Below are 16,656 nucleotides of genomic sequence, written 5' to 3' on the forward strand. Positions count from 1 at the left end.
TTAGTTTTCACCTTACATTTTACAGTTGTATAAAACAAGGATATTTATGAGCTGTGTGACTCATTTGACAGGAATGATCTAGGTATGCATAATCCTGCCTCTGAGCGGGGTGGGGGTGGACTACGTGACCACTTGGGGTCCCTTCCCATCCTATGGTTCTAAGTCTCATACTACAACCAGAGATTACTCACTCCACTGTATTTTAAAGGATGCTAGACTTACATGTTCCTAACCTGAACATCTCTGCAAATATTCTTATATTTACATGGTTCCTCTCTCCTCTCCTCCTACGGGCCACTTAATGGCCTTCCCATCTTCTTTATTCCTAACTCAGGGAGATTGAGATTAATAGATTAAGTGATTTGCCCAAGGCCACACAGGAAATCTGTGGCAGAGCCACGATCTGACTCAAGATCTCCTGAATAGACCTGCTCAGGAGATGTTTTGTCCCCATAAAAAACCTTGAAGAGGGTGGGTTTTTTTTTTTTTTACACTGTAGTCTAAATTTTATTAAAGTTGGGTTTTTTAAACCTGAAAGCTCATTTTCTTTTTTCAGAACATGAAAAATGAACATTCTGCCCAAAGTGTTAGTTTGACAATTTTCATCTCAAAATCCCAGTCATTGAAAGGTCAACTTATCAGCTTTCTGGTGAAAAGCCAAAAGAGTGGTAGAAAATGGCGCAGCCCATGGAAATTTCCATTTTGATGAAGCTATTTTTCATTGCCAAAATGTTTTGAATGAAAAATTTACATCCAGCTCTACTCCCAAGTTCCAGTCCTGTCCTCTAATAACAAACCCCATCTTCCCTCTCTTGATGGAGCTCTTGGAAGAGCTGCTGAGACAACCTGTGCGGAAGCAAGTACATGGGAAATGCCCAGCATGCTTTTGAGTAAAAATTAATAAATAAATAGCACCATCTCCTTGCTTTCTGACTCCTGGTCCAAAATTAGCACCTAGATGAATAGCAGCTGGTTCAGCTGAGCCCATGCAAAACTCAAAAACAGATAATTAACATTGGAACATCTTGTACAAATACTTTATATTCCAACATTTAACTAGGGAGGCTGTTGCATGTGAAATATAGGTTAGATTCAGCTATGGTGATGGGGTTATAGGCAGTAAACGGCTGAGTTTTAAAATAAAAGGAAAATATGTACTTATTTTTAGGGCCCATAGAAACTGTTATCTTAAGTTACAGAAACTCCTGCAGCATCTTCAGAACTTTATAGCTGCCAGCTAAACTGAAACCCTCCTGAGTTGGAACAAGCCTTTGTCCAGGCTAAACAAGATGTGTCAGGACTAGTACAGCTCTCTGCAAGGCCTCTAGGCTGCACTCAGGCTTCCAGAGCTCCCAGGAAAATTGTTTCCTTAACTCCATCCACATTAAACCCAGTCAATGGGCAGTCGCTCTCAGTGCCAGACCTCTCCTCCGTAACAGGATATTAAAATACGACTGAAGACTTCTAAAGGGGGGGAAGGATAGCTCAGTGGTTTGAGCATTGGCCTGCTAAACCCAGGGTTGTGAGTTCAATCCTTGAGGGGGCCATTTAGGGAACTGGGGTAAAAATCTGTCTGGGGATTGGTCCTGCTTTGAGCAGGGGGTTGGACTAGATGACCTCCTGAGGTCCCTTCCAATCCTGATATTCTATGAAAGCTGCTGCATGTTTCATTCAGCAAATGAATGCAGTTTAGGTTGAACAAGTGGAACTTTATTAGACCCTGTGCACTGCTCTGTCCATGTGGCTGTGTTGCTTCCAGCCTAACTCCCCACATTTCCTGCACCACTGGTGTCCCATCTGCAACAATCCATGCAGGCAACATTGGCCCTCTGACTCCAGTTCCACGGATCTTGATACATATTCCCTGTTTTACAAATATTAATATAAACATTAAAACCCAATGTCCAGGCCCCCATCCACCTTGCCCCTTTGGCCAGAGATTGCTAGCACATAGCTGAGTTGGAGTTCCATATTTACCGCAGACACCGTTGCTTACATAGTCTGGTCTCCTCCACAGGAAGCCATACTGGGAGTGATCTCTCTCTCTCTGTCTCCAAGTCTAGTAAACTATTGCTCTGTGGAGTCTTCTCCCCTCCTTGTGGGGTGGGCCTCCAGATGGTTTTCTGTGTCTCTGTTCTGTAATTACCTCGGTAGACTATCTGGGGGTTGTGTCTGCTGGCTTATAAGTATCTCCTTGTCCTTCAGGCATAGTCACCTTGTATGACCTGGGTGCCACTGCACCCCTCAGAACACTTTTAGTCTTCTCCTTCTGGTGTCTTTCTAATGGCTGGATCCTCACAGGAGTGCCTATTTCCATACCTGGTAGGTCCTTGGCTGACCTGTTGAACTCTTGTGCCTGGTTTCTCTGATTGTTGGCCATCCCCTCTCTCCAAAGTTGAGCCAAAGACAAGAAAAAGGTGCAAATTAAAATCAATTTAGTTATTTCATTTGTTACCAACCTTAGTTAAATTGACCTTAGCCACTTTTATTCCAAAAAGGTGTTCACATGTAGAATATTACTGAACTACCATTCAAAAACTCCATCAGTTTTAGGAGACTGAGGTAGTTATATGGTGCAAGTTTGTGTGTAGACCAGTCCTCACAGGAGCTCATTTTTTACTTAATGAGACTTCACTATCTTACTAATCCTGTACACTTTACTACAAAGAGACCAAGTAGTCTCCCAGGAGCTGGGTAGTGTAGTTCAAATGAATGTGGAACATGGTAGGGAGAAAGAACAAAGCAGTAGAGTTCTTGTGCGGGGAAAAAAAGTTTAAATGGAACAGGGTTGCCTGATGACACTGCTTTGCACTTCGGTGGCCAGAAACCATTTAATCAGTGTAAATGAATTGTTGTTTTCATCCTTATCAGTTTTGAAAAGCTTCGTGTTTGAATAGGAGCTCTGCACAATAGATGTAAAGTAAACTGAAGTTTTCCTAACATCTTACTTAATTCAGTGAAGTTGCCTCTGTTTGCACCAGTGTAAAAAAAAAAAAAAAAAAAAAAAAAGTGGTGGGTTGTTTTTCCTGTCTACAGAAACACTAGTTCATAAAGCTCTTTTGTATGATTGAAATACAAACTAGGGTAGAAAAAAATACAGAAATAGTTTTAGACATCTGCCTTAATCTTGGACTTACTGACCATGTATCTAGGGTAGGTCAGTGATAGAGGCTGATGATGTTTCATAATTCCCATTAAATCTGAAAAATACTGGTATTCAAATAAGAAGTGGAACATCTTCATGGAAACAAATAAAACCTGTGAGTAAGGATCAAGATCTTATTTTACTCATATTTGTGCATGTGTCTATCCCCATGCCCTCTGGGAGATGAGACAACAAAAGCCCACCAGTACAGCTCTCAGATCAGAAAAGACAGTTAATAGAATGGAGCTAGGTTTTCACCCAGTGGCAAAACTATCTATTGACATCAATGAGGCCAGGATTCCCCCTCCCCATGTGTCTGATCAACCCCATTCAGCAAAGTATTGGCATGAAAGTTGAATCTTGCACTAAGATCTTGATTCAGAACTCCATCCCTTTTTGAGATATTTATGTGGGTACTTAAACTTAGACACTTTTTACATGCTTAAAGTTAAACATAGACTTATACTGAAGTTACTTTGATTAGGGATGGAGCTAGGAATGTGCTTTAATGCTATACTGAACTGGTACCCATCCTCTGAAAACTAATACTTACCCACTGATGAATTGCCAGAGGTAGCAAGTTATGCAGTCAAGGTCCCTCTGCAGTGATCAGCTCTACTCTGGTCCCTTTGAGTGCACAACTAGAGGTGTCTACATATTCTTGCATAACAATTAGTAGCAGAACAGTGTTAGGGACAAAAGGTTTGGTAACTATCCAAGTTTTGGTATCCAGTTATGTTAATTTCTCTTGCACAGATGATCTTCTCTTAACTTTAGGAGTAACTTTCACAGTGTTGAGATTCAGAAGCAGTGAGAGCTTGAAAGGCAAGGAACTCGAGTTAATAGAATAACACTTTGTAAATAAATAAAAACTGCATAATATACATGCAGTTAACATCCCTTTAATGTTGTATTTATAAGGCATGGCTGTGTGACCATATGCTCTTCAGGATCCAAGAAAAAACTACTGGGCAGACTCAGGTGTGGTGCAAAAAGTCTAAAGTTTGAGGGAGTTTCCTTGCACCTCTCCTGGGTAGGGGTTCCCTGCAACAGTCTTGTATGCCCCTCCAGCCTCTGCCACACAGCCGAGCCCAGGGCCAGTAGTCTTTTTATTATCAAGGACAGAAAAATAGTCTAAAAGAAACTCCCTAGTCCTGTGTCAGGCCCAACTTCCTCCACCAGGACTCTGGCAGTTCAGTCACTGCAGAAATCCTAGGCTGTCTCTTCCAGGAAAGGAATGAAGGAAGGAGTAGGGTGACTAGACAGCAAGTGTGAAAAATCAGGAAGGGGGTGGGGGGTAATAGGAGCCTATATAAGAAAAAGACCCAAAAATCAGGACTGTCCCTATAAAATCAGGACATCTAGTCACCCTAGGAAGGAGGGAGGGAGGGAGGGGGACAAAGGATTAAAGTTCTGTTCTCCTTCCTTGTCAGTCAACAACTGAGCTGTTGTTGTCTTTCCTTTTTAACTGCTCCTTAATTACCTGATGATGAGTGCGGGGGTAGCAGGAGAGGGCACAAAAACAGCCCATTAACTCTGGCTCACTGTGGGGTTGGTATACCCTTTCCCAGGCTGATTTAAAAATAATCTAGCAAATACAGGAAACTTGATGATTGTTTAAATTAAGCAAGTTATATTAACTTCCAACAGACTAACCATTAAAAAAAAATCTTAAAAGTTGTGTTGCCCTCTGGGAACAACATTACAGAGTGACAATCCCCCAGTCTGGTCTTCCTCTTCCCACAGAGCCCAAACAAACAAGTAGTACCTGGGGAGATTCTTCCACGTGTCAGGGAATGTGACAGACACTGTCATAGAGGTTTTTGTGCCTCCCACACCAGATCTGCTACTTCTGAGTCCTCTCCACTTATGTCCCACCTAAAGTGAAGGGTCTTTTGGAATTTCCATTTAACACTTTTGCAGAATGAATAGGATCACATATACATAAGCAGCAGGCCAGCCTGTGCCACTAATAATAAGCTCATGCAAGAGTACAGGTGGTATGCAATAAATGTAGGTGCACAATGGGTCCACATTATATTTGGAATAGGCTTGTTGCTGGCACAGAGGGCCCGAGGGGGGCAACAGTGGGGTTCGTTGCTGGTGTGCTTCATGCCAATGAACACACCAGGGTGGAGAAGCAGATAAAGTTTATTCGAGATCTCTGAAAAGGCACTAGGAGACCAGCATGTCTCAAATCAAGCGCGCAGATATAAACAGTTTTTTTCCCTTTTATACCCAAGTTGTTTACTTCATCTTAGTTTCCCCCTTCCTCCTCTCTCTCCCCCCCTTCCTTCCCCTGTTGCAGTTACATTAAGCAATTTTGGCTGCTGTAATTGTAGCTTGTTAGTAATTTTCCCTTCTGCAAGTTATCTTGTCCTTCAGCTGGAGGCATGTAGGCCTCCTTATCTCTACCGCTCTAGACAGGTTTGAGCTGTGTTGCAACTGATAGCTGACTGTTACACATTCTGCTTTTCAGCTGCTGGCATTTTAGGTCGGTTGGAGTTCAACATGGAGGAGCTTTGGTTCACTTTGGCCTAGAGCAGGAGGGCTTCATCGACACTCGTGGTCTTCCAACCCCCCGAGTTACCTAGGGTGATGCCTAGTGACACCAACAACTCCCTCCTTTGAGAACACTCAAAAGGCACCAGCTTGAGTTTTCTCATAGTCTTTGGAGAGAAATGTGTTTAGTTCCAGAGGAAGGGTTGCCTCAGCAATTACATGCATAGGGACTTTGGGGGAGGCGAGGCACAAAATCTATTAATGCTGGCTTTACAGCAAACAAAAAGTAAGAAAATGAAAAAACATAATATTGCCCCTGTGAGCAGGAGGCGCACAACTTGGCCACCGAGTCCTTCGATATTAGGCAACCAGCTAAAAAGGGAATCAAAAATGGTGGGGGCCAGCTCTTGGGCCTTCCATTGGTTGATGGCCTGCTCAGCAGATAAAATGTGCTTATTAATGTCCTCCGCATTTTCTGGGACATATGTACAGCATTCATTTCCAATAAGGGCACACACCCCGCCCTGTAAAGCCAGAACATAATCCAGGGCCTGGCGGTTTTGCAGGGCCAGCAGTCGCAGCTGATAAAGCTCAGAGCTTATGCTTTTTTCTATGGCCAGGGTGTCATTGGCAAACTGGGTGAGGAATACAGAGAGCCTTCGGTAGAGTTGGGCCAGTCGTCCCACCCCATAGGATGGGAGGAGGATCATACCAAGTCTGTCTCCCTCGCCAATGGGCTCTGGGGTGGCGTACAGAGACCGGCGCTGTCTGGGGCGGCCATACGGGGCTTGGGCCAGGACCCTCAAGGGAGGGGTGAGGAATCCCTTGTAACAGCTTCCGTACCACCCATGAGGGAGCCACTTATAGGCGTTCCGGCCACATATGTAATAGAGCAGGCCATTGCCCAATAAGCCATTATACCCCCGACACATTTGTGCAGCCTTTGCGGGGGTCCAATATGCAAGCCCTTCCCCGGAGTCCTGTCCGGAGCTAACATAAACCGGAATGGACACGTTAGCGGTCAGGGTCAAATAATATTGACAGGTGCTGTTACCAGCGAACCATGTGTGGTTGGCCGTCCTACCTTGTGCATGACAGAGGAGGCCAGGGGGAACATCACGAAGCCTGATGGGCTGAGGGATAATGGCGCTATTCCAGAGGGGTTTCCAAGGATAATTGGTGAGGCTAAACTGGGCTTCCTTGGAACAGTTTGCAGCTAGAGTAGGCCATCCAGGGGCAATTCTTGGGATGGGTCGGGGGTACTGGGAGCCATTTGTGGCTTGCCATACCTGGCAAATATCAGACCAATTTTGGGGAACCGCTCTCCATGGCAACCCTGCCGAATGGTGAGGGATCTGAGAACATACCCAACAGTTGGAGAGATTAAACTCGTGGGCAAAGGCAACCTTCAGGGCCTCATACGTGTTTGTTTCCAAGTTGTTAGGGATTCCTCTCCATCCCGCATGTGCTTGGGGGGAAACGGGAGTTAAAGAGAGGAATGCTCCCATGGCAAAAAGTAACACGGTGGCAGACCCTGGACCTGAACCCATGCTGTAATTACAATTCCCCAAACACCCACAAAATAATAATCACCAACAGCAGACAGATTAGAAACAAAAGGGACCAGGCCAATAGGTTAGGCTGGCCACCTGAAAACAAACCCAACCAATGCTCAGAGTTCTCGCGGGGAGTGCGCTGCGGTTGTCCAAAGGGAGCACAGGGCATTTCCAGCAAACCTTATTGTCGCTTAAATAACAGTTTAAGTCCCAGATCGTCGCTGGAAGTCCAGCAGGCTGGACAGTCCACTGTTCAGGAGCAGGCACAGCTTTTAGGCGAGAGTGATGAATCCAGTTTTTGTGCCCTTCAACCTTAGCCGCCGTGTGGGAAACAAGCAGGACGGTGTGGGGTCCCTTCCACTTCTCTTGGAGAGGTTCGTCCTTCCAGGTCCGAACGAGTACGGAATCGCCTGGCTGCAAGGAGTAGATCAGGGCATCCAGCGGAAGAGGCTGTGAATCTTTGGTGTACCTGTGGAGAGAAGAAAGAACAGCAGACAGAGAGCACATGTACTGAGATAAGAAACCGTACCCCATCTCCCACTCCCCTGCCAGAACCGGTGTACTGTTCAGAGGCCATGCCCTTCCAAACATAATCTCAAAGGGACTGAGCCCTAATCTGCCCTTAGGGAGAGCGCGGACGCGGAGCAAAACGAGGGGCAAAGCATCAGGCCACCGAAAAGAAGCCTCCTGTCAGACCTTTGAGAGGTGTCGCTTAAGGGTCTGATTTGTACGCTCCACTACCCCACTGGCCTGTGGTCGCCATGGCGTGTGGAGCTTCCAGAGGATCTGTAGGGCATCCGATATCTTTTGAACGACTTGTGACGTGAAGTGTGTTCCGTTGTCAGATTCCATCCACTGGGGGAGCCCGAAGCGGGGAACAATCTCCTTGACAAATTTGAGGGTCACCATTTTGGCAGTGTTGTTACGGCATGGGAAGGCTTTGGGCCATCCGCTGAATCGATCCACCAAGACGAGGAGGTATCTGAACCATTGGGTCCGGGGGAACTCAGTAAAATCTATCTGCCAAACGAATCCCGGGCCTGGGGTAGGTTCCAGAGTGGCTGGTGGCACTGACACTCCCGGTCAAGGGTTATTCTTTTGGCAGATCAGACATTCAGCCTGTACCTGGGATGCTAGGAGTCTAAGTCCAGAGGTTAGAAAATATTTACTCATAAGCTGGGTAAGAGCCTCCCTGCCGGCGTGGGTGGTTTGATGTAGCTTCTGCAGCACTGGCTGGATCAGGCCCTTCGGTAAGAGGATCTTTCCCTCCGTGGAGTGGAGCCATCCCTCCTTTTCCTGGAGACCGAGCTGGTCGGTCAGTTTTCTTTCATTATAGAAGTACTGAGGGGCTGCAAGCTCACCTACTGATGGGATGAGGGCATGCATATGGGCATTCTCCACTGTTGGTGGTTTCAGCGCGTTTGGCTTCCCTGTCTGCTCTGGCATAGCCCTTGGCCACATCTTGATCTTCCTTTTGATGGGCCTTACAGTGCATCACCGCCACCGCTGAAGGGAGTTGTACTGCTTCTAGAAGCCGGAGAATTTGAGGCCCATGCTTGACCGGGGAGCCTTGGGCTGTTAGTATTCCGCTTTGCTTCCACAGGCCAGCGTGAGCATGCAACATCCCAAAAGCATATTTTGAGTCGGTAAAAATATTGACCCGTTTTTCCTTTGCCAGCTCGAGCGCACGGGTCAGGGCCACTAGTTCAGCAAGCTGGGCAGATGTCCCGGCAGGCAAACCCTCGGCTTCCACGGTATTGTGGAGGGTCATGACAGCATAACCCACCCTCCTTTGCCTGTCTATAACCATACTACTGCCGTCGGTATACCACTCATAATCTGCATTCGGGAGCGGTTGATCTTTTAAGTCCAGGCGGCTGGAGTATTGGGCATCTATAATATCCAAACAGTCATGTTCCTGCTCCTCTGCCTCCGGCAACAGGGTGGCTGGGTTAAGGGAGGGGCAGGTCTGCAGGGTAACTTCAGGGTTCTCTAAAAGTTTATCCTGATACCGAGCTACCCGAGCCTGGGTGAGCCAGAGACCACCCTTAGTATCCAGCAGGGCTTGGACCATATGGGGAGTATACACTTGCACAATTCCCCCCAGTGTCAGTTTTTCAGCTTCCCCAAGTACTAGGGCAGTTGCTGCGACCGCCTGTAAACATGCCGGCCACCCCTGGGCAACTTGATCCAGTTGTTTGGAAAAGTAGGCCACGGGACGTTTCCAGGTGCCCAATAATTGAGTAAGCACTCCCAGGGCCACCCCTTTTCGTTCATGTACATACAGTTGGAACGGCTTGGAGAGGTCCAGCAGACCCAGGGCTGGGGCTTCCATTAGTTTCCTTTTAAAACTTTAAATGCCTTGTTGGCTTCTGAGGACCAGTGAAAGGGGTCGTGATCCGCTCCCTTAACGCATTCGTACAAGGGTTTAGCCCACAGTCCGAACTCTGGGATCCATATTCTGCAGAAGCCCGCCATACCCAGAAACGCCCTGAGCCGTATACGATTGCTTGGGATAGGAACTTGGCAGATAGCTTCCTTCCTTTCGTTTGAAAGCTGACGCTCCCACTGCCTTATGTGAAACCCTAAGTATTGCACTTCTGGGAGGGCAATTTGAGCCTTACTCCATGCTACTCGATATCCTCGGAGTCCAACAAAGTTCAGGAGGCTTACAGTGGCTTTAAGGCAAGGGGTTAGACCCACAGTGGCAATTAACAAGTCATCTACATATTGCAGGAGGAGGACCTTGTCCTCATTGTCCCACTCCTCCAAATCTCTGGCCAGGGCCTGGCCAAAAAGGGTGGGGGAATTTTTAAATCCCTGGGCCAACACTGTCCAGCAAAGCTGCTTTTTAACCCTCCTTTTGTCCTCCCACTCGAAGGAGAAAATCTCCTGAGATTGGGTGTCGACCGGAATCGTGAAGAAAGCGTCTTTTAAATCTAGGACCGAAAAATGGGTATACTGCCCCCCTATAGAGGCCAGCAAGGTATATGGGTTTGGGACAAGGGGGTGCAGAGTCTTAACCCGTTCATTGACCGCCCTAAGGTCCTGTACCAGCCGATACGTGCCATTGGGCTTTCGTACAGGCAAGATAGGAGTGTTCCAGGCTGACTGGCATTCTCGAAGTATGCCGTACTTCAGGAACCGGTCTATAGTCTCTTGCAGTCCCTCTCTGGCTTCCCTTTTGATCGGATACTGTCGGATTCGCACCGGGCCTTTTCCTGGCAAGAGCTGAACATTAACGGGGGTTTGATGGGCTGCCTTTCCTGGGACCCGGACACCCATACCAGAGGATATACCTGGTCCTCCCACTGGCTCCACTCTGGGGCTTGCATGGCTGAGGGCTCAGTTGCAAGGGACATTATCCATGCATTCTCGGGGGGGTAAGGTGAGGGTTATTTTGTCTTAAGCGAAATGCAGGGTGGTACCTAAGCGACAAAGCAGGTCCCGTCCTAGCAGAGGCGTTGGGCAATCGGGGAGGTAGACCAGCTTGTGAGATATAGTTCTATTTCCCAAAGCGCATTCCGCTGGGGCATACACTGGACACTTGATTCCTTTCCCTGTGGCGCCCATCACTGTGAGGGAATCTGCCACGGGCAGCTGAAGGGGTTGGTTTACGGCGGTTCGTGCTGCTCCAGAGTCTACTAAAAAGTCTATTTCCGAATTTCCCACCCGCATTTTTACTCGGGGTTCCAGGGGCAGGATGGTCTGTGTCCCCTGACACCCCTATTTGTGATCCTCCGCCACCATCATAGGGGTGCTTTCCCTTTTGGGGCATTCATTTTTCCAGTGTCCCTCCTGCCGGCATATAGCACACTGATTGCGACCCAGACGCCTTTCCTGTGGGCCAGGGCGCCCGCGTCCACGGCCCCTAACTCCCCGGCCCCTTCCACCTTCCCGTGGCCTTTCCTTAGTGCCGGCCTGTACTGCCGCTGCCATCATTTTAACTTGCCTCTTTTCCTTTTCTCCCTCTCTAAGGGTATAAGCCCTATTTGCAGTTTCCAGGATCTGTGCCATGGACATGCCCAGTAAGTCCTCCTTTTTCTGCAGTTTTCTTTTAATATCAGGGGCCGCACGGCTGGTAAAAATACCCTTTATAATTGCCTCAGTTGCCTGATCATCGGGGTTTGCGTTAGTATTTTGCCGAATGGCATCCCGAATGCGCTGCAGAAAAGCAACTGGACTTTCCTTTGGCTCCTGTATTAGCTCATACGGCTTTGCCCAATTGCTGTGTCGGACAGCCGAATGTCGGAGACCGTGTAAAAGCAGCTCCTTGTAGGAGGTGAGAAGGGTTTGGCCCACGGGGTCATTAGGGTTCCACCTGGGGTCTGCTAGGGGGACCATGTCTGCGGGCACAGGGACGTTGCCTGGATCCCTTTCGTGTCTCCGCTGTGCCTCCTCCCTAGCCTTGGACATAACCTGATTCCGCTCCACCTCAGAAACAGGGTCCTCATGAGGATATTACAGTCGTCCCAATCAGGCTTGTGGCTAGCCAGACATCCCTTGAAGACTGAAATAAACCGGCTTGGGTTCGTGGAGAATTCCCCTGCCTGTGCCTTAAAGGCTGCTAGGTCCACTGGGTTAAAAGGCACATGCTTATAGACCTGCGTAGTAGTGGCCTCACGGTCTTGTGTTCCTGGGCGGGCCACCACAGTCTCGGTGATCAACGGATAGAATCCCACCGAGGGGGCGATTTCTGGAACCCGAGGCACCCTTTCTTTATATGGTGGGGGTGTGAAAGCCGAAGGGGACACCGGATATGCCATTACAATCGTGGGGGGGGTTCTGGGGACTAACAGTAGCCACTACCGAACCTGTTGGATTCAAATTACACTTTTGCAAAATATCTGTTCTATTTCGTAAAGCCATAAACAATTGTGCATACAGATGTTCGTTCCATTTACCCGTTCGCTGACAAAACAGGAGTAATTGAAGGATCGTGTTATAATTAAGTGATCCTTCAGGTGGCCACCTTTCCTGGTCCTCTAGCTGATATTGAGGCCAGTCTACTGTACAGAACCTTTTTAATTTATGTTTAGTCATCGGATCCGATCCCAACACTTTCCAGTTCGCTACAATGCATTCTAAGGGCGTACACCGTGCCCTGCCTGTCGTACTCTGTCCCTGCCCCATACTCTAGGGAGACACTGGGCGTCCCCAGGTCTTAACAGGCAAAGTCCAGGCCACTGGACTGTTTCCTACCTTATCCAAGGGACCGGTTCCGCACCATCGCCCGCAATCGCTTCTCCACTATCCGAGCGCGTTGCACCCTTGTGCCCACCCCGGGGTCAATCAAACCGCGTCTCCGCCGAGGCCCCCGATGAAGTCACCGGTGCACGCTGGGCGTTGGTCGTCGCCGCAACCCATCGGCCCCCGGGAGGGATCCGGGCAAGGCTAAATTTCAGCCTCGAGCCCCACGTTGGGCGCCAAGAACTGTTGCCGGCACAGAGGGCCCGAGGGGGGCAACAGTGGGGTTCATTGCCCGGTGTGCTTCACGCCAATGAACACACCAGGGTGGAGAAGCAGATAAAGTTTATTCGAGATCTTTGAAAAGGCACTAGGAGACCAGCATGTCTCAAAGCAAGTGCGCAGATACAAGCAGTTTTTCCCTTTTATACCCAAGTTGTTTACTTCATCTTAGTTTCCCCCTTCCTCCCCTCCCTCCCCCCACTTCCTTCCCCTGTAGCAGTTACATTAAGCAATTTTGGCTGCTTAATTGTAGCTTGTTAGTAGTTTTCCCTTCTGCAAGTTATCTTGTCCTTCACCTGGAGGCATGTAGGCCCCCTTATCTCTACCGCTCTAGACAGGTTTGAGCTGTGTTGCAACTGATAGCTGACTGTTACACATTCTGCTTTTCAGCTGCTGGCATTTTAGGTCGGTTGGAGTTCAACATGGAGGAGCTTTGGTTCGCTTTGGCCTAGAGCAGGAGGGCTTCATCGACACTCGTGGTCTTCCACCCCACCCCCCCCGAGTTACCTAGGGTGATGCCTAGTGACACCAACAGGCTGACCAGACAGCAAGTGTGAAAAATCGGGACAGGGGGTTGGGATGTAATAGGAGCCTATATAAGAAAAAGCCCCAAATATCGGGACTGTCCCTATAAAATCGGGACATCTAGTCACCCTAATTTGGAAGGACATTAGCAAACAATTGTGAATGTAACTTAAAATATGTATTGCTAGGCTTATGAATTCCACAATGCTGACAAAACTGTATCCTACATCAGTTCAACAGTAACATTTGAAAACACATACTGAGTTGTCTTGTACACTGTTGGGTGATTTAAAACCCATTAGCCCTTCCTGCTCACTACCATTATCATTCATTATCTACAGCATTAGATTTCTTTTCCATGTCTTAATGGATCAGATATGATGCTCAATCATGACACCATGCTGCCTTTCACTCAGTAGTTGAGTATTGTCAGCACAGTAAGCTGGACACAACTGCAGCAGAGAAAACGATTTATAGAGGAAATACTTTTCTTTTAATCCCAAATGGTCCTTCAGAAGAGGGGAAAAAGCAGCTTTGATTCCCTTCCATTCCCCTTTACTTATCTAGGAGATGAAGCCTTAAAATATGCTTTTAAGGGTACGTCTATAGTTACTTCCTGGTCCGGATGTAAGCGATCGATCTTCTGGGATCGATCCCAGAAGTGCTTGCCGTCGACGCCGGTACTCCAGCTCAGCGAGAGGAGTATGCGGCATCAACGGGGGCGCCTGCCTGCAGCGTCTGGACCCGCGGTGAGTTCGAACTAAGGTACTTCGACGTAGCTGAATTTGCGTACCTTAGTTCGAAGTGGGGGGTTACTGTGGACCAGGCCTAAGAATTCAGTGTTTGAGAATCCAATTAGTTGTGTGCTTTTTTTAAGTGCTTCAATGCAAGGTTGCTCTTTTTATAGCTACTCAGACTCAATGGTTTGAAAGGGAAACTTGCCAGGACTGGGTGAGCAAAGTGCCATTTTCCAGTTTCATGTATTGTGATGCGATTTAGCTACTTAAAATTCAGCTAGCTGTAAAACACTTTTAAATTCATTTTTACTTCAGATGAAGAGTCCTCTCTGTCAAGGTGTCTAGTGTGACTCATGACTGTGAGTGCGAACCCTAAGGCAGACTGTTACAAACCAAGGCACAAACCCTGAAGTAGTTGTGTGGTCTAAACTTGGATTTCACCAACCAAGTATCAAGTGTGAACTCCTCAAGCACTATAACAACCTTAACAAGGAGTCACAGACAGACTCGAGTGCCCAAGGGGACTATCTTGCCACCTAGGCAAGCTTGCCTTTGTGATGGATGGTCCCTTACACCAAAAATCACAACAATATCCAGGTCACTCCCAGTCCCAATTAACCAGTCACTTACCCCGGGTCAGTAGTACCTCAGATCTGAAACCAAAGATAACCCTTTTAGCCAATTCTATAATACTAACTAAAGATTTATTAACTAAGACAAAGGAGTTATTTACAAGGTGAAAGCAGGTAAACATAGACCAACTCATTTATGTGTTTGAAGTTCCAAAAGGTAATAGAAGCTGCTGTAATATGCAACCTTAGGGGTAACCTCGGATAAGGAGCTTGGGGATCTCTTGTTTAAGCTTAGAAATATTGCCATCTCCAAATTCCAAGCAGCATAGTGATACAGTTCCTTTTGGGCAGGCATTTTTCTTCCCTTCCCCCAGAGTTCAAACTGATGGAACAAGTATTCGTGCCTGTCTCCTCTCCATGGAGGTGTGCATGTGGGCGTAGGGGCAATGAACACAGTCTTTATCCTTTATTTCAGTGGCCTTTCTCATGTGCAGGACTAGCACTTTGTATTAATGCTTCTTTGCAGTTTGAGTTACACAATTACAGAGATTTACAATGCAAACATGCAATATAACTTTATACCCTGGGCTACAGATTCTACAAGTGAGATCAATACATGCAGCATCCTACAAGCATTTAATCAAGTCTAAACACATTCTTATCAACTTAACACTTAATTTAATTATGCTAATGTAACGCCAACAGACCCTGATCGCTGGTGGGTGGGATTGAACCTGGGATCTCTGGCGCTTAGTGCATGAGCCTCTACAGTATGAGCTAAAAGCCAATTGGCCGTCAGCTAAGGCTGTAAAGCAGACTCATTCTCTCTCTCTCTCTCTCTCTCTCTCTCACAGTGGTCTCGGTGCCACTAGATGGGACAGAGCACCACACCCAGAAGGTGTGTGCGTTACACTAACATACAGGTGAACCAGATTGGATTCCAGCTGTGTTTGCCAGTGTTCAGTGATGGCCTTATCATTAGCTGGCACCTGGTCTACCAGAGTCACAATCTCCTCATGCTACCAAATTCCAGTCACAACTAACACCCTGTTCTCAGCAGGGAGATCTTTGCTGCTACTGTGTGTATGGGATGAAAGATAGAGAAATTGCCCATCAGAAGCACCTATTCCCATGACAGTGACTAATTCTGATGTAATCAAAAGTGATAGAATTTTGAATTTCAGGTTGTGAAAATTTTAGAAGAACACACTGGGTCAGACCAATGCTCCATCTAGCCCAGTAGCCTGTCTTCTGACAGTGACCATTGCCAGATGCTTCACAGGGAATGAACAGAATAGAGCAATTTTGAGTGATCTATCCCCTGTCATCCAGTCCCAGCTTTTGGCAGTCAGAGGTTTAGGGACACCCAGAGCATAGGGTTGCATTCCTGACCATCTTGGCTAATAGCGATTGATGGACCTATCTTACAGGTACTTATCTAATTCTTTTTAAAACCCCATTATAGTTTTGGCCTTTACAACATCTCCAGGCAACAGGTTGACTGTGCATTGTGCAAAATACTTCCATTTGTTTGTTTAAAACCTGCTGCCTATTAATTTCATCAGGTGACTCTGGTTCTTGTGTTATGTGAAAGGGTAAATAACACTTCCCTATTCACTTTCTCCACAGCATTCATGCTTTTATACATCTCTATCATATAGATCCCCTTAGTCATCTCTTTTTCCAAGCTGAATAGTCCTAGTCTTTTCACTCTCTCCTCCTATGGAAGTTGTTGCATGCCCCTAATCATTTTTGTTGCCATTCTATGGACTTTTTTTCCAATTCTAATATATCTTTTTGATGGGGAGACCAGAACTGCATGTAGTATTCACATGTACTATAGATGCATATAGTGGTATTACGATATTTTCTGTTTTACCTATCCATTTCCTAATGATTCCTAACATGGTTAGCTTTTGTGACTGCTGCTGCAGACTGAGCAGAAGCTTTCATAGAACTGTCCACAATGACTCCAAGATCTTTCCTGAGAAGTATCATCTAATTTAGATCCCATCATTTTGTATGAATAGTTGGGATTATTTTACCCCCATGTTCACTAGTTAGCATTTACCAACATTGAATTTCATCTGCCATTCTCTGCTCAGTCGCCTAGCTTAGTGAGATCCCTTTGTAACTCTTAGTTAAGTCCA

The sequence above is a fragment of the Terrapene carolina genome, unplaced genomic scaffold (genome assembly GCF_002925995.2).
Source record: "Terrapene carolina triunguis isolate 2854851 unplaced genomic scaffold, T_m_triunguis-2.0 Scaffold58, whole genome shotgun sequence".
In the NCBI taxonomy this organism is placed as follows: Eukaryota; Metazoa; Chordata; order Testudines; family Emydidae; genus Terrapene; species Terrapene triunguis.